Below are 24,641 nucleotides of genomic sequence, written 5' to 3'. Positions count from 1 at the left end.
GCAGTAACATACGCACCTAGGGAACTTTTACTGCAACAATGTAGGTTCTGAGCAAGTTTAGGCACCTACAGGGTTCTGGGGCAACAGAGCTGGGGTTTGGTGACTCTTAGTGGCCTGATTCTGGGATTTAGGCATGTGAAGTGGCCGTTAGGCATTTAAGAATTTAGCCAGTACCTTTACCCTACAATAAAAACAGGGCCGGCTCTACAGTTTTTGCTGCCCCAAGCACTGAAAAAAACTGTCGCCCCGGATGGCAAAAGGAAGAAGCTGCCGCCGAATTGCCGCCGGGGCCGGAGGAACTGCCGCCCCTTCCGAACTGCCGCCCCAAGCACCTGCTTGGAACGCTGGTGCCTGGAGCTGGCCCTGAATAAAAAGTAGGCTAATGGGGCCAAATCCTCCTCGTCATATTCACGTGCATAGGCCCAGCAAGTTCATGTATTAAGGTGAGCAGGATTTGTTGCTCAGTTTTCAGAAGATCAGACCCCACCACAAAATAAAGATAGTGTGAAGGCTGATGTTACAACACTATTAAAAATAGCACAAAATACTTTGCAGAGGGAGGTAGAAGAGAAAAGGAGAAAGAACACTTCAGTGAGTTGGATACCGAGAGAAAGTGAAAATGAAGTAGAGATGGAGTTAAGTAAAAGGAAAGAGCTACAATGTTTGAAGCCGTGAAGATGCAAATGGATAATTTTGCAGACTGGTTCTAGTCAGCTGAGAATGGAAGGGTGCAGTAAGGGGAGAAAGGAAAAGTGAGTTTCAGAGACTGAAGCAGAAAGGAAGTTTCGAATGTGAGATTTGAAGAGGAGAAATGAATCAGTGCAGAAAGGAACAGATAGAAAGCCGTTGGATAGGAAACAGAAAAAGAGCTTTGAAAAAGGCTCAAACAATATAATTTCTCACTACTAATAATGTTGTTTGGTGAATAAGGAAATAGGTTTTCTCAGCTGCCTCTTCTTGCAAAGCCTTTTGAAATATAAAAATCTGGTCTATATTCATGAGAACCTAAGTTTAAAAAAAACCCCATCCATTTGAGAGTCTTTTTTACTCTGAACAGAGGAAAACAAGTGTGAGAGTAGTTCTGAAATTTTGGTAGAATATGAAGTGAACGGTCTGGGCTGGATCTTGTTTTGCTTCCCCTTCAAATTTCCAGGAAAGTCAATAGAATTTTGGGTTCCCAAGCAATACAGAATCTAATGTAAATGTTGCATATTGTTGAAAAGATGGCCTCAGTCTGTGGGGGAGAGATTCTTTCAGTGTTTCTATTTCTGGTGAGTTATAGAAGAAGCATAATATCAGTATGGTGCCACTTTAGGGGTGTGGGGCAAGGGCTCTTGTTAAATCAAATCCCATTCATCTGGCTTCATCCCTGACACTGGATTTGGTACCCAAATAATGGGTACTGTACTAGTTCAGTTCAGTTGCTCTAATTTCAGATTTAGGGTAACATTGTTTAGTTAACATGTATCCATCCTCAGTAATAATTCTGCTTGGTGCAGAGCTGTCTTGTTTTAAATTTCCAGTGAAAAGAAAGAAAATATATAACGTCTCTGTTCCTTTGGTTAGAAAATTACTCTAAGTACATATTCCGTTTAAACTGTCAAGGGCTGGGGGTGGGGGAATTTGCTTGATACCAGAAAAGTCTTTTTCCTTGTAATCTAACCGCTAGAAATTGAATGTATTTGTGTGTAACTTTAGATCCTAAAACAAATACCGCAGAAAAGCCAATTTCTAGCAGTCCTTTCATTATCTAAAAGTAAAAGGCAGAAACACAGTTGTCATAAACAAGTAATTATTTTAATGTCATGCTTCTTATGGCCAACTAGTAAATCCCCTAGCTGTAGACTGCACTCCATCATTTCACTTATCTGGTTCTAAAATGTATTACTTGAGGCTGTTATTGTAACATGGGTCAGTTGAGACCTGGAAGATGGAAATTACTATTGAAGACATTAAGGTCCATACCACACAATTGAAGACCTCGAGAAAATATGCAATTTGTTATTGTTTTTTTTTTTAAGTTACAGATCTAGGTTGTTTAATCTTTGATATTTTTATCTTATTCCGCTCCAGTATCTTTTTTAATTTCCCAAACAATAATTTAATATAAAAAGTGAATGGAGCTAAAGATTCAATGCAGTACAGTAGAATTATTGTTGAAAGGGAAAGGACAGCAGCCCTGTGGATCTATTCATGTGGCAGATACAGTAAAAGTACTGTTAGGAAACATTTGCACACTAGTTAGATCAAGACAAGAGGAGGTCTTGCATCCCCCAAATGAATTCAGGTTATAGTTTAGCTCCTTCCCAGGACTTTAAAGGTTATGTTTTATATCCAGATTTAAGATCGTTGAGAAGTCTCCATGTGCTGCACTGAATTGCACTTCATTCACTGTAAAGAGAATCCACTGTGGTTTGCATCCCTCCCACGTCCCAAGCAGTGCTTTGTTTCAAACTGGAGACCAACTGATTGAAGTGGGATTGAGCACTCTGAACGTCAGTCCTGTCTGTGAGCGTCAGGTTTTGACCATATAGCCCCTAGGTTTTAGCTTCAGCAGTCAGAGAAGGAGCAGGCTGAAATCAGCAAAAGGGGGATGGGGAATCTTTTGCTTTTATTCCCCCTGCTCCTTCGCTTGCTGTCACAAAGGCACTGGTAAAAGAGTCTTAGAGCTCCAAGCGAGCGGATTTACACGTGGCTTCCACTGCGGTTTCATCTCATAATCGAAATCCAAACGGTTTGAAATGATAGCTGTCTAACTGGATCGTAATGCAGCGGATTTGGAAAATCAGAGAGGAGGGACGCAGCTTTCTTTAGTGATATGCTATGAAAAGGTAAGCAATTATAAATCAGTGTGTTACTGATCGGATTGTGCAAAAAAAAAAGTCAATAGAAATATCCTCTCCATTTAGCGACTCTGTGAAATAAAATAAGTAAATAAACATTAATATTCAAAATAACAATACATCCTGCGAAAGAAAACCCCACCCCGCCCCCTCTAGAAAAGCAACGTGTCTCCCATTTCAACGATATCCATAAAGCAAACAAGACAGCTTAATTGTTTGTTTCTCTAAGGGAAGGAGCTAAACCTGGAATTAATTTGGTTCAGCCTGTGAAACAATCCGTTTGCTCTGCCTAATTCCGGCAATTACAGAAGTTTTCCCAGGCACAATTAACATGTAAATCAGCCGCGGAGCGTGGGGCTGGGGCTGCTGCTGGAGGCAAGCGCGAAAGACAGGCTGCGCGCTGCCTCCGCCGCACCTGAGCCTGGGGGGCGCTGCTGCTGCCACTCGCCGGAGCAGCGGCGTTGAGCGGCAGCGGGGTTCCCGCTCGGCGGGTGGGAAGGCGGCGGATTAATTTATTAGCTGTCTTCTTGCGCCTCGCTGGCTCTGAGACACGGACGGATTAACCCAGCCAGCCGCTCGCAAACTGGGATCGGTGGGGTGGGGGAGACAACTGCGACCTGATCTGCCGCCCGGGCCCAGCCCTGTTTCCCTGGAGGGCCATCGGACGGGGTGGCATCATGGTACTTCAGCTTAGGGCCCTCGGCGAACGGGTAATGTCAGGGAAACGCGATGGGGGCTTACACAATAGACTGCGATACTCCTCCACAGAACACGCGTTCTGCAACCTAGAGAGGTAGCGAGAGCTGGACGTAGCCTGGGTCTGTCTGTACAGAGCGGAGCCTGGAGCGGGAGGAGCTGTGTCTGCGTCTCGGCGGACCGCGCCGCTGAGAAATGCGCCACGGTGCCCTACTAGCGTGACGGGAGGCAGGGGAGCTCCCGCCCTGCTAAGCCGTGCGCAACTCGGGCGTCCGAGCCTGCTGCCACTGAAGTTAGTGGGGGGGGGGGGGGGTTGCCGTCGCCTTCGGAGGAAGCCGGATCAGGCAGCAACTTTGCAAATGTAATCAACCCTCGCATTGTTGGCCCTGGCGAATCAGTGCAGCGGCCCCTTCTGGCACACAGGGAACACAGCTCTGAGACGTCTTTCTCCCAAGGCTAAACCCCTCTAAGCTAGGTAGAGCTACGGTGTGCGTGCATGTTCTTAATCATCTCCTCTGAGATGCACACACAGACTGTACTTATATATAGGCATATGCTGGGTCCCTTGTGTACACACGCAGTGGCACTTCGGTTTCAGAGGTACAAGTTAGACCACCTGAGGCTTCTGATTTGTTTTTGTCTCCGGGCGCTTTTTCATGGCCATCTTTTCCGCTCTTTCCTTCTGCAGATCTTGATACACAAGTGTAGCTCCCTGCTATTTTGCTGGTTCTGTCTCTTAAAAGGAAACATTGCTACTGGAAATAGTTTTAGTGGACCCGGAACAATCGCGATGGTGGAAAATTTCGATTGCCAGCATTTCTGGTTGCCTCACTCAGTACAAATCTGAGGTAAACATAAGCATATACATGTGGAATAGAAAGAAGGATATGCCTTGGGAAGGGAGAGAAGTGAGGATCTATTGGCCTTTGGCAAGTTTCCCCTTAAAAAAGTCTTTTTTAACATGGGCGATGGATGGAGGCTGTGTCTTGGCAATTTGATGTTTTTAGAAGGAAGGTTATCCCTTTCCCTCTCTTCATGCACCTGTATAAAATAAATCAAATATTTAAAATGTGCGTGTGTAGGATTTTTTATTGGGGATTTTTTTTGGCACTGCATTCACTTTGTTAAGAATTTAAATTTAAAAAATTCTCACTGCATGTAAATACAAAAGTTCAAGCACAATATTCAGACTATCATAGCAGTTCTGTTAGTTTATTGTTTATTCTTGGCATATATTTTCTTTCAAGAGCTGTTATATCTACATATTTTTACAAGACTATTATGTACTGAACAGTTATTTTACGTATCTTATAGGCAACTCGCTTTGTGTGTAGGATGTTCATTGCTCTAGGATGTGAGCACCGGAACAGTTCTCAGAATTAGAAAGTCTTAACAATTCACTTACCCATATCCTTTAAAACTTCCATTTAAGAAAATCGATGAGCAAATTCTGTCTTGTATCTCCTCTCCTGGAGCACTTCTTCCTTGCTTTTTTTTTTTTTTTTTTTTTTTGCGTCAACAATCAGTAATACTTCTCTCATCGCTGATTCACCCCCCGTCCTGATTACAAACACAGCACTGTACATCAATACTGTATATGGGGTAAGGGCTTTTTCAGCTCTTCACTTTCGTTATCGCCTTGTTTGTACATGTCGGGGGGCGGGGAGGAGAGGGAGGGGGAATATGCACTTGGAAACTTGCCATGCTCTCACCCTATCCCCTACCCATTGCACATGCTCATCCTTGTTCGTTATAGCAAGGGACTGGAAAGGAAGGGTGGGTGGAATCAAGTGAGTCCATCTGGAGAGATCCAGTCCGGGATTTGACTCCACCCGCAGCGTAGCAGCCTTCCTTTGACAGAGGAGTTGGGACTCGGAGACTAGCAGGGCACAGGGAGAGAGGTTACTCTGAACTCCTCTACAAACACAGTTCAATGACCAGGAGCTTTGGGCTAAAGCAACCGCGCTTTCCTGCCGCGGCGTACAGAGTGCCGCCTGTCTAGGAGTTTTCCTGAAGCAGCCTCTACACCTGGCGCACTTTTGGTAGAAAGGGAGCAGGACAAGACCCTGAAATGACTTATCTCCTAAGATTCGACTGAAGGGGACTTCCTGGAGTAGGATCCTAGTGGAATTTGGGTTTGGAGAGGAGTTGCTAAACCTTTTTTCCTCTTCCCCCTTTTCTCTCCCGTCATTGGAAATGAGCAAATTGCGTTTGCATTCCAGAAAGTAGCAATATTAAACATCCCATCCCCCAAAGAAGCACACATGTAGTACTGACAAAGGATTGCAAAGGAGAGAGTGGATCCAGTTTCCCAGAGAGATCCCCTTAAATGGATTACTAAATGGGACACTACATCAGCTAGTTCTTGTCCTCTAGCTGCCTAGATACATGCACCGAAAAGGTACAGTACTCCCCTCTCCATATCTATATCTAATCCTTTGGGTTGCTTGCAAAGGAAGGCTCCTCCTGGCTTGCACTGGCGGGTCCGGGAGGAGCGTGTTCGGTGTGCGGTTAAGGTTGCCTGCTGGTTTCTAGCTCGGCAGCGTTTGCAGCGCTTCGGGAAGGCGGGGGAGAGCCGCCTGCCCTCGCACACGTTGTGCGGCTGCCCCTGCCCGGGCAGCTTGCGGCTTGGGCTGCCTTTTTAAAATCAATCTGGCTGCTCAGCCCGCTGGCAAGCAGGGGCGTCCCTCCCGGGCTCGGGCGCTGGCGGGGCTGAACGCGTTGGTCCTTGCACCTCACTCAGCCCGCTTGTTCGCCGCGGGCGCGGAGCCGGGCTGCTTTGCCCCGGCCGCTGGGCGTGCGCGCTGCCTGCGATGCGGGGCTCCCACCTGCGCCCTTAGCTGCTCATCCCGGGGCTGCAGAGCGTCCCGGAGGGAGCTGGGGCGTCTTTGTTGTGGGGACAATGTGGGCGCCTTGCACGTGCGTAATCCCTGGGCGCTGCTCTTTAACCCGGGTATTGACGCTGTTGTTATTGACAGGGGCGCTGGGTGCGGAACAAAGGAGCCGGCTGGGAGCCCCGCGCCCCCCGTGCCCACGCCGGTCCCTGGGTGTTGATGTGCGCTGCTGCCTGGCTGGCTTTGTTCGTTAGCATGGGGCTGGCGCTCTGGGCTGATCTCCCCCTCCCAGCCGCGGGCTCCTGTCATTGCTTTGCAGCAGGGCGAGGGGGAGGCTCTGGCGCTGCCCCCTACCCCCACTCCTAGCTGGGGTGTGTGTATGTGTCGGGGGCCACCACGGGCTGACTCCCCGTAGCGCCAGTCGGCTCCGAGCGAAGGGTGGCTCTCGGGCAGGACGGGTCCCCGCCCCCTCTAGCTGCTGCTGTCAGCTCCTCTCTCTGGCACTGGGGTGGGGGCGGCTCAGGCGATCCCTCCCCCATGGTCCTGCCACCCGCACTGGAGGGGCCACTGGGCTGACCCCCTCTTGCTAACTGTCCGCGCTGGCCCGATCCTGAAGGAGCGACAAAGGTCCTTTAGGAAAGGAAACTCCTCGCCCTTTCCCTCCCCTGAGCGCCCTTGCTCTGCTGCTTCTCCCCGCCCCGGCCCTTCAGACCGCGGGGAACCAGGCAACCCCAGGGCAAAGTTTGTCTAAAAGGAAATAACAGGGCTGGATCGCACAATGGAGGGTTTGTTCCGAGCTGCCTCCTAAAAGTGCTGCCTGGGTGAAAAATACAAGGGAGAGGAGGGGAGGCGAGGGGGGCTCCCTGCCGTAGGGAGTAAGAAGGGAAGGAACCGTTCTGGGATGGCTGTAAGCCCCCTCGCCCTCCGGACTGCTTCCTACAGAGGGTGTTAGATCTGAAGGGGCCAGAGGGCTTTCCGCCACTCTCACCACCTAAATCCCAGCCAGCAGCAGGGGGCGGAGGGGGATGATGGTGGCAGGGAGGATGCTGCTGGTGGGAGGGATTTTTGTGTGTGTGTGTGCAGAAGCATGAAAAGCTCTCAGTTGAGAGTAATGTGCATTAAGTGCTCTGGCTGTGAATTTGCATGAGCGAAAGTGGGAGCCTGAGCCTGCAAATCCCCATGAGTTGTTTTCCTGCCTGCTGGTGTACTGGAAAAGTGGAGCAGAACTGAGACAGCCTGGGGCAAAGGGGAAGGTTGAGAGCTGGCGGCTGCTGGCCTCCTACAAGCAATTACAGAAGTAACAATTATTAGATAAATCAGCCTGGATCAGGGTATTGTTGGTTCCGGGGCCAGTGAAGCCATTTGGGGCTTTCTCGTGGCCCGGGAAATGTTAGTGAAAGTTTGAAAGTGTGAAAAGGCATCTGGTTTGGGCTGCACGGAGCGCTCTGTGCCAAAGATTTTTGCTTTGCTTCCAACTAGTTTTGCTTGTGATGAGAGGAGGGGAAACTGGTGCTGTTGACTGACATCCAGAGGAAGGGTTAAATGTAAAAATCACAGCTTTTCCTGTTCCTTTGAAGCTAGGTTCCCAGCAGCTTTGACAAAGTTGAGGCAGTAGGGCTTTTTTTAACCATAGTCAAAGAATTTCTCATGAGTGACTATTTAATGGCTAGTTGTAATATAGTAATTATTGGGGTTTTCCGACGTGTCTGCTTGACCGCTTGTTTAGAAGGAATTTGTTCTTCTCTTTTTTCTTTCCTAAGATAATTTAAGTATGTTTGTAAACCTACATACTTATGCCAATGTTTATGCATTTCAGACCTCTTTAAAACTGATGCAGAATGAAGATCATGAAGTTCATTGCAGATACAGAAATAGTGGCATTAATTAACTTGGCTATAAATAAAAAATGCAAATTCCCAATGGGGGGCATGTTTGGGTCTGTAAATACATAACAGGAGAGTTAAATCATCCCAAACACTTTCTATCTCTGGTCTACATATAGTATGGTATCATTTGAAATACACCCTGATAACTCCTATTTAATATAATCGATAACTAACGTTAGTTATTAACCCAACCTTAAATATAGTGGCAAAATCGTGTCTCCAGCTATTATCCTGTCTTTGTAAAAACTATTTCAATGACTGTGTGAGTTTGGTTTACATGTTCTTATTTACTTTGGGCCCCATCCTGCAATCATTCCTCATGCGAGTAATCCTTACTCACAGGAGTAAATTCATTGACTTCAATAGGACTCTTCCAATGAGTAAAAATTACTCGCAGAAGGAAGGCTTGCAGGATCAGGCCCTTTATGCAGCTCTTGCCCAGATTATTCGACTGGTTTAAGATGTGCTCAGATATTACTGTTTTTAGAGATTGGTTTGTGGATTTCAGAATAAATAATGAAAAAGACAAATGACCTTGCTTTGGTTAACTTCTCTTGTTTAATGGGGCTGGCCAGCATATTTTGAAGAAAAGTGGACCATTGCCAGCAAGTCCTTCCTTACAGTAGTAATCCCACATGACTCTGAATGGAACTACTGGCATGAGTAATAAAATAACCCCCCCAAACCACCTACAGTGCCAATGTGTTTCTTGGTTTATACAGTTTTCTTTAGAATATGAAACATACCATTTTTATATTGGTAACCAGTTATAAAAGACCCAAAGACAATAAGACAAAGGGAGTATTCTTCTTGTATAAAACCAAACACATCCTAAATATAAAAAATATGGGTGCAATTCTATACTCCTTGTTCAGGAAAACCTTCCACTGACTTCAATAGAAGTTTAGTCAAGGGACTGCAGGATCCAGCCTTACCTCTATAAATGATAAACTGATGTTTTTTAATGAATAATTAATTTCATGCAATACAAGATATTTGCTACATTTGTTTTTCATATAATAGGAGTCAAAGAATATATGAAACATGAGTGAATAGTTTGAGTGAAAAGAATCATATGGTCACAGATATTCTGCATATTCTCTCAATTAGTTTACATTAGAACTGTATATTTTTCTTATGATGGCAAAATCTTCTTTATCAGCTAAACCAGTACTCCTGAGGGGGGGAATAATTGGGCACTAAAATTTACAAGGAACATGTGTATTTAACATCTCTTAACTATGTGAAGATAAAAGTAGATGGTAGCTATGGCCCCTTTTTTAATGTTTGTAATTTGAGGAGGGCAGCTATTGTAATTGGAGTCAGAAGAAATAGGTAGCAGGGAGTATAGACAAGGAGCTGCTTTCATTGATTTTTTAAAAAAGGAGCAAACTAATGACCTGTGATAAATCCAAAATAGAACTGTTTGCATTAAAAAGGAAATAGGCGATTGTGAACCTGTTTGTATGTGTGTTTTTGTAAGGAAAGGGGAAATTTGTCATCTTGTTTTGAAGAGCCAGAAGATCCATACATAAATACATCTGAAAGGAGTTCACATGGTTTACAGAGGGAAGACATAAAATGTTTTAGGATTAAATTGGCCTGAGATAACAGGTGGGTTGCAACCTACTTGTTTGCAGGAACACATTGTTATGCTACCCAAACAAATGTTTTGTGTATAGTACATGGCTACCACATTATAATAAAATGCTTAAAACAATCTACAGAGTAAAATCTGGAAAGTAATATTCATTCTGATATATTTTTTATATATTTTGGCAAACCATATGTAGGAGGAAAGGCTAATGGTACTAAAATAGAAATCTTATATTCCTAAATAGGTACAGATGCTGCTTCTCTTTTTCCTTTGTTTTTTTCCATGTGACCTCACTAGTAATGTCAATTCCAGAGCCGGATCTTCAAAAGCTCACTCACATGAATAATCCTTACTCCTCTGAGTAGTTTCATTAAAGTAAAATGGGATCATGTAAACAGGAATTACTCTGGTGAGCAAGAGTTTGCAGGATTAAGTCCCTACACTGGAAATTCTATCCTATGGTAAGAAATGGTCCATAGTCAGGGACTGATATAGTGAGGTGCTGAGCACATCCTTGCAGTATGAAACCCTTAATGCAAATTTGGCCCTAGAGTTCTGTATCAGTGGTCTTCTATGAGTGATGTCAGAGTCAGGTCCGTAATAAATTGTGCTGAACTCCATGTCTTTCAATTCCCTCTTACACCTACCAGTACACCTGGTGATTCTTAAAGCATTTTACAACCATTAACCAGTTATCCCCCATAGTATTACAATGAGGTGGGTAAGGGATATATGGAGATCACTTTGACAGTGAAATGTGGCTACCTCTGGTACAGAGTGGAATTGTTGTTCAATAGCACACAGCAGCAGTACACAACTGTTAGGATAGGAAGCAGAGAAAATTGGGTCCTGATCTGTGAACTCTTAAGCTGGTGAGTAACTTTACTTGATCTCAGTGGGGCCACTCATATGAGTAAAGTCACTCGGCAGTCAATAGGCAGAACCGGGGCCAAATCCGGACCACCAGACACTTTTGAATAGATCACAAAATCTTTTTAAAGTATTTACTTACTATTATCATCATTGTTATTATTTTTGTATTACTTTCTCTGGAGTCTGGATCTTGACTATACCTTGACCAAGAAATTTGGACCTTGACAACAAATAATTGATTACCCCATGGTACTTGCAGCATTGGGCAAGCAGAACTTAATTTCCAGTTGGAATTTGGTCTGGCATGAGAATTAACATCTCTCCTTTTCTTATGATGCACAAATCTATTTTTTATCAACTAAATCAATATTCCAACTGGTGGAAATAATTGAGCACTAAAATTTATAGTTATTTGGGATCTTTAATTATCACAAGTGGTCAAGAACTTTGCTTAGGGCTCATTAAAGAATGACACTGGTAGACGTTTAGTGCCTCCAAGCACAAAACTGGGGTATTGATATAGTACTTGGAGGGAAGAGTGCCCTTATTAAATTGCCATTTATTGCAGATCCTAAATTTCTTCTGAAGATCTCAAAACCACAAACTGATCTTGCCTGTCGCTTTTTAGCAATAGTGAGCTCTGAAAGGGGTCAAAGCAACAGGGGAAATGAAAATAACTTTAAAAGGAAAGACGTACAGCTAAGAAATCAATTGTTCAGAAAGTCATAGTTTATTTTAAAAATATATCCGTAGAAAGACTCATTATTTTTGACATTTCAAAAGCAGAAAAGCTAATGGTTAATGAAGGGGCCACAGGAAATAGAGAAGGGAAGAGACACATAGGAAATATCCCACTTCCTCCCCCCCCCCCCAGAAAAACAGCAAATTTTTGGCTTTTGTGCACCAAATGAACAGAAATAAGGCTGCTAACCTAATGGCTTTTGAAATTTAGAATTTGACTCAAGGTATAATTTTACAATTTGAAATAGATACCACTTTATGAAAACAACTTTTAAAAAGCAGGAACAAGGAGAAAAGAACCACAACCACATTATCCCATAATTCAACTGTGAAACCCCATGAAAGTTCAGTCTTCCAGGAGCCTTCCACAGTTCGGAATTATAGTTATTTATCAGCTAAAAGAGGGGTAGGTAATGCTGTGTGTGAAATACAGAGATTTTCTTGTATGAAAGGATTTTTTTCAGTTCCCAAAGTATATCTGTAGTGGTTGAAACAGAGATGTAAAATGAAGTAGATAAACTAGCTATTAACAGAACTGCCAGTTGCTGTATCTCAAGAGTGAAGACATATGGTAATTCACTGCATTCATGATGACCTTTTTTTAAAAAAGTATTGTTAGTACAGTAATAGCTATTTCTATATACAGATAGAGCAGATACTTGGAATTCATGTTTAATATGCTGGCTTCTCCTATTTCTTTTCTGTGGTTATCAAACAAATGTGCTACTCAGAGGATTTCTGCAAAAATATTTGTTAAATGTTCATGCCATATTGAAATTAATAGGAGTTTTGCCTGCGTGAAGGATTGCAAAATTGGGCCCTTAGTGGTAGGTTAAAAAGAAAGTATGTTCCAATACATCTGTGGTTTCTATATCTAATTGCCTTCAGTGGAAACCAAATGTTTATGGAAGCAGAAGGAAGTGAAGAGTGTTTTTTGTTATGGGGCTTTTAGGGTAGCCTGAGACCAATGAATAGAGGGTATGTATCAGAAGTTTTCCTGGAGGGGATAGTGGAATTCTGACTTACTTCTTGATTATGCATTTTTATAACTGTTCCAGGCCTTTCATCAATGTTGTAGTGACCACTGGCATCCAGCAGTGAAAATGAGCGTGTCCTGATGCTGCTGATGAAAAGGAATGTACCTCTTCTGAATCCCAAACACAATGGGGAAACCTGTATCCCAACATATTCCCGACCCCAGCAAACATTGCCCCCATATCTTTATACCCAGCTATGCAGCCTCAGTTGGATGATTCCAGTATTAAATATGTTTGCATTTGGCTTTGAAATGTCCAGGTAGGAAATTGGCTGTATTGTTCCCTTCATCATTCTGGTGGATTTTTATCTGTCACTTGTATGGGAGACACCCATCTTTTCAGTGTGAAATAAATATCTAAACAATGTTCAGCACTTTGGACTTAGGAGAACAAAAGCCCAGTTTTGTTGATGCCTATCAAAATCTACGTTTTATTGGTAGTTTGAGATGGATTCTATGCTAATTTCTCCTGCATTCTTGAATTATGGCCTACCTAGACACTGTCGCTGGGATCTTCATCTATTAATCATGGAAGCTGCTTTCTTATTCGGTTGCCATAGTTTCAATGTCTCAGATAGTGTTGGGGTGCCTTGGGAAAGGCTTGAGATATACTCGGACTTGCAAACCTTGCAGTTATTTTGGCAGTAGTAGAGCTCTAAAAGAATAGAAAACAGCTTCCAACATAATTCAGTGTTGGATTAAAAGAGGCAACTCCTAGATATGTCTCTCTGGACCTTGTTATGTGAACATCCAGCTGATTTTTTACTTCCAAGATTTGCTTCTTGCTAAGTCTTGCTGCTAAAAATTTACAGTTCAGAGACTAATGGCTACTTTTATCTATTGTAAGAGCAGGAAAGGCTTTTCATTAGGACTGTTGATAAATGGTTGGGTAAATTAGGGCATTTAGGGCTTACTAAGCAGTCCAGGTAATTTTTAGAATCTCTTGGGCCTAGGTACCTGACATCATGTTTTTGACAGAGTAAACATTTGTTTAGTTTCCATTATTAGCTTAATTTAACCTTTCCTTTTTGGGGAGGGAGGTCTCTGTCCACAGTGAGGAACATTTTACTGGCTACAGTGGCCATTTGAGTTATTCAGCAGGGAAAAAAGGAAGTAAACTTTTGGCATTCAGAACTAGTGCTCTTTCAGCACTATATGAGAACAAACATTTACTTTTCTTTAAGGTTGTAATATCTGTTTTTAATTATAATATTAAAACATTTGTAGCTTTGTACAGGCAGAACTAGAAGCAGATACTAGTAGCTCACCTGTAAAATGGTCTCTTGTTGGACAGTAGGAGGGAAAAGTGGTAGACTGGTAAACTGGTATAGTAAGAAACACATTAACTATAGCACAATATGCATTTCTCACTCTATTTAATTATTTGTGTCTGTCATATATGATGTAAAATACTACACAGCTTTCTTTTGGTAAGAAAATTATGGATCTGCCTCTCTTCCCATTGAAGCAAAATTTCCATTGACTTCAGCATGAGAAGGAATGAACCATTTGTTTTTAGCGGATTCTTAAATCCCATTTCTGTTACATTTGATTTCCAATTTCTTAAATAGGGATCAAGTGCTTCCTTCCAGTTTTAATAATGCAATTTGATTCCCATATAGATAAACTTGACCAGTATTTTCCTTTCAAGAAAGAAACCTGTAAAATTCATATCAAGCAAAGCATCATACTAAAAGCTGTGCAGTGAGATTAAAGAAAGCTTGACTTCATTATAAATGGAACTAATCTGAAAAATTAGCCCCTTTTTACTGTAAAACGGCTAGCTTTCGTTCAAGGATGGGCTTCAGAGCTTCAGTTTGGCATTTCACTACACCAGTTTATCAGTTTTCCAAAAAGATCAACAAATAGTTTTAGTACATGTGCCTACTGTACGTAACCCTCCTTCATGAATTATCCCAAATGACTGATTTCAAAGTCCAACAATTTAAAGTAAATTAGAGGGGATAACAAGGCTTTAATTGCTGTTAGCTTCCACAGATTTCTGGGCTCAGAAATCCATATAGTGAAGTTTTGTACTTTCAAGTGACAGAAGTTTTTGATCCTGTGGTGTGACTTTCCCCTATGCTGAAATTAGCCCCCCAAATCTTTTCCGTTAACCAGAGAAAACGTGTTAGTGTATCCAGCATTGTGGTAGCTTGATGATCTAACACTGTAAACGGATATGCCCTGGTCACTTTACAGTTCCCTTATGGATGGGACTAGGTGGTTTCAAATGCAAACTGATATTAATGAAAAAATACTTCAGATCAAAGGCAGTAAACACAGTTTGCACTAGTTGTGCTTTCTGGCACCAGAACTTGTAGTATTCCAATTAGGCTCAGGTTAGACAAGGTATTGCTCATGTAGCTTTAAGAAAAGAAAGCAGCTCTTTTGTGGGGATGATAGTCATATATAATGTGGAGTTTAATTAACCTTAATTAACTATTTTTGATTACATATTTTTGTGCCTCCAAGGCATAGTCATATCTGCAGTTATGTTACTTCAAAGCATTCTTTTAAGCAGCAAGTTAACTAAAATTGTATAAAGAAAAGGAGTACTTGTGGCACCTTAGAGACTAACCAATTTATTTGAGCATGAGCTTTCGTGAGCTACAGCTCACTTCATCGGATGCGTACTGTGGAAACTGCAGCAGACTTTATATACACACAGAGAATATGAACCAATACCTCCTACCAGCCCACTGTCCTGCTGGTAATAGCTTATCTAAAGTGATCATCAGGTTGGGCCATTTGTTTCATATTCTCTGTGTGTATATAAAGTCTGCTGCAGTTTCCACGGTATGCATCCGATGAAGTGAGCTGTAGCTCACGAAAGCTCATGCTCAAATAAATTGGTTAGTCTCTAAGGCGCCACAAGTACTCCTTTTCTTTTTGCGAATACAGACTAACACGGCTGTTACTCTGAAACCTAAAATTGTATGTACATTGTGCCCAATACTGTTCCTACTGAAGTCAGGCAAAACTCCCCAGGATTGGTCCCTGAGTATATTTTCAATTTAATAAAACATATGGTTGATTTGAGGTTGGGCAACTGAAGAATGTGTACACATCTCTTTGTAGCGAAATTGTAATATTGTAACATTGAATCTGTGGATCTCATCAAGCAAAGAAAACACACTGCATGAAGAGAATTAAAGTATAATATTTCCTAATATGTGCTGGGTTTCAACAACATTATGCAGCATGTTCTGCCACTCTTATTCATATTGAGTAGTCTCTTACTCCGTGAGTAGTCCTAATGGGCTAAATTCTGATTTGGACTGTGGCCCTGTGCAGAGGCTTAAGAAGAAGTAACTTCTCCCTACTTCTTCCCCACAACTACATAAGAACAGCCACACTGGGTCAGACCATTGATCCATCTAATCCAGTATCCTGTCTTCTGACCGTGGTCAATGCCAGGTGATTCGGGGGAATGAACAGAACAGGCAATCATCAAGTGATCCATCCCGTCGTCCACTCCCAGCTTCTGGCAAACAGGCAAGGGACACTCAGAGCATGATGTTGCATCTCGGCCCATCCTGGCTAATAGCCATTGATGGACCTATCCTCCATGAACTTATGTAGTTCTTTTTTGAACCCCATTATAGTTTTGACCATCACTACATCCCTTGGCAAAGAGTTCCACGGGTTGACTGTTTGTTGTGTGAAAAAATATACCTCCTTTTGTTTGTGTTAGACCTGCTGCCTATTAATTTCATTGGATGACCCCTAATTCTTGTGTTATTTGAAAGAGTACATAACATTTCCTTATTCAGTTTCTTCACAACCATCCTCTATCATATCCTTTCCAAGCTGAAAAGTCCCAGTCTTTTTAATCTCTCATATGAAAGCTGATCCATTCTCCTAATCATTTTTGTTGCCCTTCTCTGTACCTTTTCCAATTCCAATAGATCTTTTTTGAGATGGGTTGACCAGATCTGCACACAGTATTCAAGATGTACACGCACAATGGATTTATCTAGAGGCATTATGATATTTTCTGTCTTATTATGTATCCCTTTCCTAATGGTTCCTAACATTCTCTTAGCTTTTTTGACTGCCACTGCACATTGAGTGGATGTTTTCAGAGAACTATCCACAATGACTCCAAGATCTATTTCTTGAGTGGTAACGACTAATTTAGACCCCATCATTTTGTATATATAATCAGGATTTTGTTTTTCAATGTGTATTGTTTTGCATTTATCAACATTGAATTTCATCTGCCATTTTGTTGCCCAGGCACCCTGTTTTGTTAGATCCCTTTGTAACTCTTTGCAGTCTGCTTTGGACTTATCTATCTTGAGTAATTTTGCATCATCTGCAAATTTTGCCATCTCACTGTTTACCTCTTTTCCCAGATCATTTATGAATATGCTGTACAGCACTAGTCCCAGTATAGACCTCTGCGGGACACCACTCTCCATTCTGACAACTGACCATTTATTCCTACCCTTTGTTTCCCATCTCTTAACCAGTTACTGATCTATGAAAGGTCCTTCCCTATTATCTCATGACTGATTCCCTGGACCTTAGGTCTAGGCAGCATCGGTAAATGTGTGCTATGCACCAACTGCTTCCCTCCTAGAAAAGGGGGATGGAGAGAAGTGATGGGGAGAGTAGTTGGATCCTTGGCTCTGCTTCCCCAGGGCTCTGATACAACTGAGCCATTGTGGGCAATGTTGTAAGGTGGTGCTGGAACAGGCCAGCAGCAAAGTACTACCTTCCATAGACACATGCCAGAGGAGTGGGGAAGCAAGGTGGGATTTGTGCTGCCAAGAGGCACAATTCATTCTCTGTACTACTCCTGGGGTACAGCTATATGTCACTCCATACACAAGTCTTGTTCCAAAGTAATGATCTAGTCCCAGGAGCCTCTCCATTGAGTGAGGTACTACCCAATGTCAGCATGGCAAAATCTGGCCCAGTATTTGTTTTGAAACATTCTTTTTCATTATCAGGTATCTCAGAGCAGACCTCAACCTATTCATTACAATCTTCAAGCCCGGTTGATGAATCAGCTCATTAAAGCCCAGTTATCTTTCATAGTACTTAGCTTCTAAGAATAGCTTTCTACTGAACATAAGGTATAATGCATTAGAGTTTTAAATTAAATTTCTGCACGTGAACAATAAATTTGTAGCTTACATAAACTTCTAGTAGCATTCGACCCATCAATTTTAGAATAATTTGTACTCATTAATTATAAATGCTCAGTTTTTGCATTTATGACTTACAGATCTTTAGCCATCTTACTGAGAAAGGACCTAAATTAAATTGGTTTTTAATATTTGCTGTAACGTGTTCTAGGAAAGTGATTACATAATAACTTTTCAGAACTGTATCCATCTAACAAGATTTCCTCTAATAGAAATAAATTCACGCAATAGATTTGTATGGATTTTTTCTTGGGGCAGTAACTAGAGCAGAGAGAGGAAAGTAATTTCATTTTTTGCAAACAAATAATAAGACCATTTTTAGTGGCTTCTTTGAGTCCCAATACTGTAGTTCAGGGACACACAAAAAATCTCTGCATTCCAGGGGAGTTTTTCCTGAGTAAGACCTGCAGAATCTGGCCCTTAAAGAGAGATTCTGGGAATGGGACAGACTTTTGCATAAGCTATTACACTTTTGAAATGATCTTCAAGGTGTTTCCTTTTAGTTCTCAGGAAGGGAAGTTCACTGTGTTCAAATACTGATTAACTTCCTTACCAGAAGCATATACCATAGGGTGGTGTCGTCTTTTTTCGCCTTTTATCCTGTTCTGAACATAAGACCCAGAGATCTTGCCAGAGCATTTCCTTTCCCAAGGAAGGAAAAAAAAGGTCCTGTTCTTGTTTAACAGTCCAAAGGGACAGTTAGCCAACCTGGAGCTAATAGTCTGAAAATGTGGGATAGAAGGTGGATTGATGGATGACTGATCACTGGAATAACACAGTTCTTTCATTGACAAGATATGTTTCCCAGTACAGTATATAATTCAAATATGTTTATAATAAAAGTTTGACTATAATTGGAAAAACATTAAAAATAAAAATATAGTCTATGTAATAATTAGACCATGTTCTCAGACACAGATATTCTATTTCCTTTGTAGCAAGTGCTTTACATTTTTAACAGATATATGTTTATGCAATAGTTATATTTATCTGTGTTTATGTCTTCAGATATCTTGTGTAACTGAAATGCTGGAGGTGACATCACTTGTAAAATCATAAATAGCAGCTAGCAAGTGTTGTTTGTAACGTTATGCTGCAAGTAAGTGCTGCTGATGTTCTGAGGAGGGAAGGAAAATGTAGAATGTGTAATGATTGTTAATGTCAAAAAAGGGATCTGTAAGAATACATGCATTGATTCACCTTGAATAGCAAATCAATTCTTTTAGACATTTTTCAAAAATGGTCGGTAATCAGTGTTAGTTTAAAGCAGATGGAAACACTTTATTGTCATTGCAATCCAAGAATCTTAAGAACTTTTCTGTATCTAAATCTTCCCTGTAGTATTTTCTGAAAACAGGGCCTAATTCTGCAGTCCTGATTCATGCTGAATTCCAGGATGCAACTCTTGGGGCCCAATCCTGCAAATCTTTTTTGGGCAAGTAGTCTTTACCTATGTGAATCATCTAATCAAAGCCAATTAGACTGCTCATGTGAGTAAGAACGAGTTGAATGACTACTCATGAAGTTTTTGAGACTACTCACAAGAGTAAGGGTTAGGAGGATCTAACACTCAATCTACTTACACCTAATTGACAAAACTAAGGGCCAATCCTACTCCAAATGGCAAAATCCCTATTTATTTAAACGCATCGGTCTATAAGGGCCCAATCTGATTCCCACTCAAATCAGTGGAAGGACTCCCACACTTTTCAATGGGAGGTGAACTGAGTCCTCAATCTGGGAGATTTTCAACTCTCTAAAGAAACAAATGAGAAAATTCTGTGACATTCAATTCACGAAGAAGTGCTTTATTTCTCTACGTATATAAAGGTGTGAGTCTGAGTTAGTAGTTGTATTGAAGAAATAATATCTTTTAGAGTCCATGTGGTTGAAGGAGTTTAGAAGTGAACTTTTTCCAAAAGTTAAACCTGGAAAATCTTGTTATTTAGTGTAGCAAGACTGAACCTCACTTCCAGGTCACAATTTTGTTTACTTCTTCTGGAGTAAATAGCGAAAAATGAGCTGCTGTATGAATTCCTTAGGAGATAAACAAAGAATTCTGCAAAGATGAGTGAAATACACGTACACCCTAAGACTGTGTCTTTCTAGAGAGTTCTGCAGGTAGAATTTACTTGGAGAGTATATGTTGCATTTTCATTAGTTGGGACAGCAAAAATTGGCACAAAACAAGCAGCTTTCCGTAGTGTTATATAGTAGCTTCAGAAAATGCCTGAAATTTCAAGAGAAAAAACTTGTCACTTTATCACAAAGCTAGTTTTAAAATCAAGTCTTCTGTAAAACTACCACTAACAATAAAGTGCCTAAGTGAAGGGCTTAGATAGATATTTTTGCTTTGAAAATGAAAAATATTTGTCTTAAGTGTTGATTTTTTTCACCTCAGCTATTTAAATTGTGAAAACTAATAGGAAAATATGCATTTCTTTCTTTTTGTGTTTCCTTTAATGTTACATATAGTCTGCCCTCTTGTGTTTGTAAATCTCAGTGCAGACACTCTTGTCAGCCAGATTTTAGTAACAATAGTGAAAACACTGAAGAGAAATAGGAAAAGACAGACCCAAGCAACGCTTTTGAAATGTCTTGTAGCTTCTATGTTCATGTGTTGTCTTGCTGTTTATAAGTAATATAAGAAGCAATGCAGTTGATAGCTTTTTGCAGTGGAGACTGGTGATATCTCAAAGTGGATTAGTGAAATTGACTCACAGACATGCACTCAGAGCCAATTTACAGCAGTGGGTAAAAGCCGTAATGTGTCTGGTTCAAATGAGATTCACTGCCTGCCCTGAGAACTGCCACTAGGATTAACATACACATTTAGGGCCCAATCCTGCTTCTAATGAAAGGACTGGTGTAAAATTCCTGTTTAATTTTAGGGGTAGCACGGTCTTGCCCTAACACTCTGGGATAAATAGGAATGTCAGGATATGCAAGTGTTAACAACTTAGATATGAAATAATACAATTTTTCCTGCATCGAGGCCATGGCTGTTCATTTTGGCAATACTCCATCTCAGGTTAATATTAAAATAGTGTGGTCTAGCTTTAGCTCTAAATTATTTGGTTTTCTGATTATCCATGCAAAGGGGATTCCTAAAATGGCAGATTAAGTTCAAACAAATTAGTTGGATTTTCCTACAAAGAGAGGAAAGAAGCAAGCAAGAAAGATTTCACGGCCTTTAAACAGTCCCCCCCCCCCCCCCGGTGAAACAAGAGAGTAAAAATTGCTCCAAATTATTAGATAGTTTCTGGCAATAGTCCCAACCATCTCCCTTACTCAGATGAAGTATATTTTTCCTTCTCACAGGAGTATTTATCCCCAATTTTATCCTTTAAAGAAATATAAGCATTTTGAAATGTAAAAAAGTTTTTGGAGGATGCAGAAAAAGAGGCTGCCACAGTTCTGTATTTAGCGAGTACTCCGCAGCAAAAAGAAAATTAAGGTCAGTTGCTGTTTTTATTATAAACCGTGTTCATAGTTCAACTGGTGGTGGGCCTCCCGTACATATCCGGATCCTGATGGATCCCAAGCCTCAGCATCCAGATCTGACTTCCTCAAAGCTTGGTGTGTATTTGGATCTAGGATTTTGGTTCAGGTCCATTGCAAAACTCAGTGGGTTTATAACATTTAATTTGCATTGTGTTGAAACAGGGCACAAAAGCTGTCAGCCTTTACACATTTTTTTCCTTTAAAACTTATCAACTTTTAGACCTGGAACAGGCAAAAGATAATTTTGTAGTGTTTTTTTAACCACTGCCTGATTATCAGCATTTAGGGCCTAATTCTGAGTGTGCTCAAGTCCTACTGACATCAGACTTTTCTCCATATCATTCTGCTTGGGGATGAGGTTTATGTGCATGGAGTGAATGAAGGGCCATGCAGACCCTTTGAGATCCATGAAGATCCCAAGAAATGTGGAGAAGAGCAAGGCCATCGGCTCAGAGGCCCTGTGACAGGGGCTTCCTAACCCTCTTTTGCCTCAGGGCAGTGTGTCACCATAGAGTCCCTCCTGCCAGGGCATATTCATCTAGTACTTGTCCCTGGACCACTCCGTGGAGGGGGTTACCCATTTAGGAGAGGAGTGGTAGAAAAGTTAATGTGACCGTAGGCTGCATTGATATTTGTGTGGATTCTCAGAAAGAATTCTCAGCTCTCTTGCTTTTGCCCCAGGCCCATACCCTTCACCTCTTCTCTGCCCACTCCTCGGTCACAGATCTATAGCCTTACACAAGTCCTTTCGGGAGGCAGTTAACCTCTTTTTCCCTGGGAAAAGGAGAGGAGCGATGCACAAAGGATTCCCTCAGCACTCCGATCTGAGCGGGAATAATTAGGTCTTGTTTTTTTGTTTACATTTTTGTGAATGTTTATAATATGTTTCAGCCCCAAATGGTGAGGGACTAACAATGTATATTGCATAAAATTCACATGTGAATAAAATGAGGGAATATGGCAAATCTAAAGTGTTTCTCTCCCTGGGTGTGTCATGGAAGTGAGCTACCTACACTCAGATGTGTGAATGAGAAGATGGATGATGCCTGATTGCTTCACTGGTGCCTCCTACCTGCCAGTAAACCAACCTTTCCGGTCAAGCCATTTATTTATTTGGATAATCTTTTAGCATACGTAAAAATTTAAAAACAATAATTAAACTGTCTATAACTTATCTCAGTGTCAACTAAAGACTCTCCAGCCATCTATTCTAAAACCCTAATCAACATCGCTCTGCCCATTAAAGAGCGTGGGAAAATAAGTGGGCCTTGCAGTACATCCTGAAGGTCACCAAAGATGCAGTCTGGCTGACAAAGATGGGGGTTGGGGGAAAGGAGTTCCAAAGGCAAAGACCTCTCACTGAGAACAGCCACTTTCCAATCCCATCTCTTAAACCAAGATGTTAACTCTAGCTCCTTTGTGCAACTGACACAGAGTCAAACAATAAGAGAGGTTGTCTCTGTGATGATGCCTAGATTATGATGGGTGTGGCTAGGAAGAAGAACATCTGTTTAATAAAGGGGAGGACCACACTGAGGATAATGTCTGAACTGGCTTTCAGTTGGAGGTAGGAACCACAAAATAGTGGACAAGCTCAAAGGCCTGGAGTAGCCTACTACCTCTAACACAGAAAAAATTGTGTTAAAACACAGTCGTAGAACGTATTATTTCCTAGAACTGTGCACAGTACTTCCATTAACGTCAGTGGGGGTTCAGCATGCAAAACAAGAGCAGTATTTTTGGCTACAGCTTTAATTTAATCTAACAAAAGCAAGAATATTCAAAGTTAAGACTGTCACTCTGTGGTTTAAACTCATTCTATTTTGCTTCTACAGTACACAATGTAAAAGATCAAACATGGTTCTGGAAGCCTGTAGTACTAAATGGAAAGTTAAGAATGAAATGGCTCCTTTAACTACATTTTCTTTGCTTTCCTTGACTGAAATGAAATCCTTAACATTCTTTAATCAAGTATTTTGTCTCTAATACATATTTTTAGTTCCGTTAACCCTCCGTTGGCTTAAGGAGCTATAGGGAGATGTGTCCTCCTGGTTCAGCATACATCTTAGAGCAATAAATAATACATTAGTTACCTACGGGTAACACTTGTCAGTCTCTCAAGAGAGGTTTTAGAGACATCTTTGGAAAGTAAATAATGTTTGAAAAATAGTTTATATGACAAGCTGATAACTACTGTGTATGTTCAGTACAAAAGTTTCCAAGCTGAAAAAAAATCATTCCAGATAGCCTTTTCACAGCAGAACTTCTAAGGCGGTCCAGTACAAGGTATCAGATTATCTACCTCATCTACATTTTCTTTGGATGGAGCTTCACCCCATTTGAATTAAATGGACGGTATTGTATTGATTGTAAATCTCCCGCACAAAAAACCCTTCATTAAGCTGAAATGAAGACTGCAAGAACACATCAGTGGTTTGCATGTATATTACCTTTCAAGAGTAAAAATAAATAAATTAAATAAAGTTGAAACCCAGTAAATTCAGACTTAAAGTCAAGCTCACTAGACGTTCTCTAAAAAGATAGGCAGTTGCAGTGATGGTAGCCATCGGTTCTTGGCAGGTGCCCTGCCATCCTAACTCTTGGGACACTGGTGGAGTGAGAATATAGACATCCAGGGGAGTGAGAGTCTGACATTACCCATGGTACAGTCTGGACTGTTGAACAGCTGTGTCTCCCTAGTTCTCCAGCCTAGGGTACCTCTTACACTGCTTTACTGTGAGAACAGTCACTCCTGGCCAGTTAACACACAGTGTCCAGCGTGTAACTTGCTCCCAGTATTGCATGACCCTAGCTAGCCATTCATGAATTAAACCACAGAACAACACCAGCAAGCTCTCTAGTCCCAGACTTTACCCCAGAAATGTGCATCTTGCACTGTCTACCATCCTGTGAATAATGCAAGCTCATGTAAAGTCTGTCATTTCATCAATGGAAAATGATATGCACCAACCTTGTTATCTCAAATGGAGCTTCCCACACACTTTAATCCAAACACACTGGTTAAGATAAAACAGTTTAAAAAGTTTATTAAGTACAGAAAGATAAGAAAGATTTTAAGTGACTACAAGCAATGAGGCATAAAAGTCAGGATTGGTTAGCAAAGAAATACAAGATAAAATGCGAACTGATGGCTAACAACAAACTAACAGAATTCAAAGCAAAGGCATTTCTCTTACCACACTCTGCAGTAAATTTCACAGGCTGGGTCTCTTTCCAGCCTGGGACCCTTCCCCCTTAGTTCAGGGTCCTTCAGATATTCATTGATGTCATGAGCAGAGATGGGAGCAAGATGAGTGAAGTCAAGCATTTTCCTCCCTTCTTTATAATTCAATCTCTTGTACTAGAAACATCCTTGCTGAGTAATGGTGACAAAACAGACTCTTTTGGCTGTGAGGTTTGAACCATCCCTGTGATGGAATGCAGATTTCTTGTTTACCCCTTCCCCTCTGCT

General features: G+C 41.4%; 1 protein-coding gene and 1 long non-coding RNA gene across 5 annotated transcripts in view; one reads left to right on the top strand and one right to left on the bottom strand.

The window, feature by feature from the left end:
* Positions 1–1,775: 1,775 nt before the first annotated feature.
* LOC311521003 lies at positions 1,776–5,209 on the bottom strand. The gene is made up of 3 exons (XR_014711755.1): positions 4,945–5,209; positions 3,585–4,580; positions 1,776–2,914 (listed from the first exon to the last, which is right to left on the bottom strand). It is a non-coding gene; the product is annotated as an uncharacterized lncRNA (long non-coding RNA).
* The window catches only part of SEMA6A (semaphorin 6A), a 133,241-nt gene continuing 110,381 nt past the window's right edge, over positions 1,782–24,641 (top strand). For 2 of the 4 annotated variants that reach the window (XM_084629064.1, XM_084629061.1), the window contains exon 1: positions 5,428–5,940. The gene's annotated coding sequence lies outside the window, so the exon portion shown is untranslated. Of the gene's footprint in view, positions 2,832–5,426; positions 5,941–24,641 lie in introns of those variants that run through there. The other 2 variants (XM_084629063.1, XM_084629065.1) reach the window with 2 other exon arrangements.

Source organism: Lepidochelys olivacea, assembly GCF_965140295.1.
Source record: "Lepidochelys olivacea isolate rLepOli2 genome assembly, chromosome: 5".
NCBI lineage: Eukaryota > Metazoa > Chordata > Testudines > Cheloniidae > Lepidochelys > Lepidochelys olivacea.
This window is presented reverse-complemented; position numbering and strand designations above follow the sequence as displayed.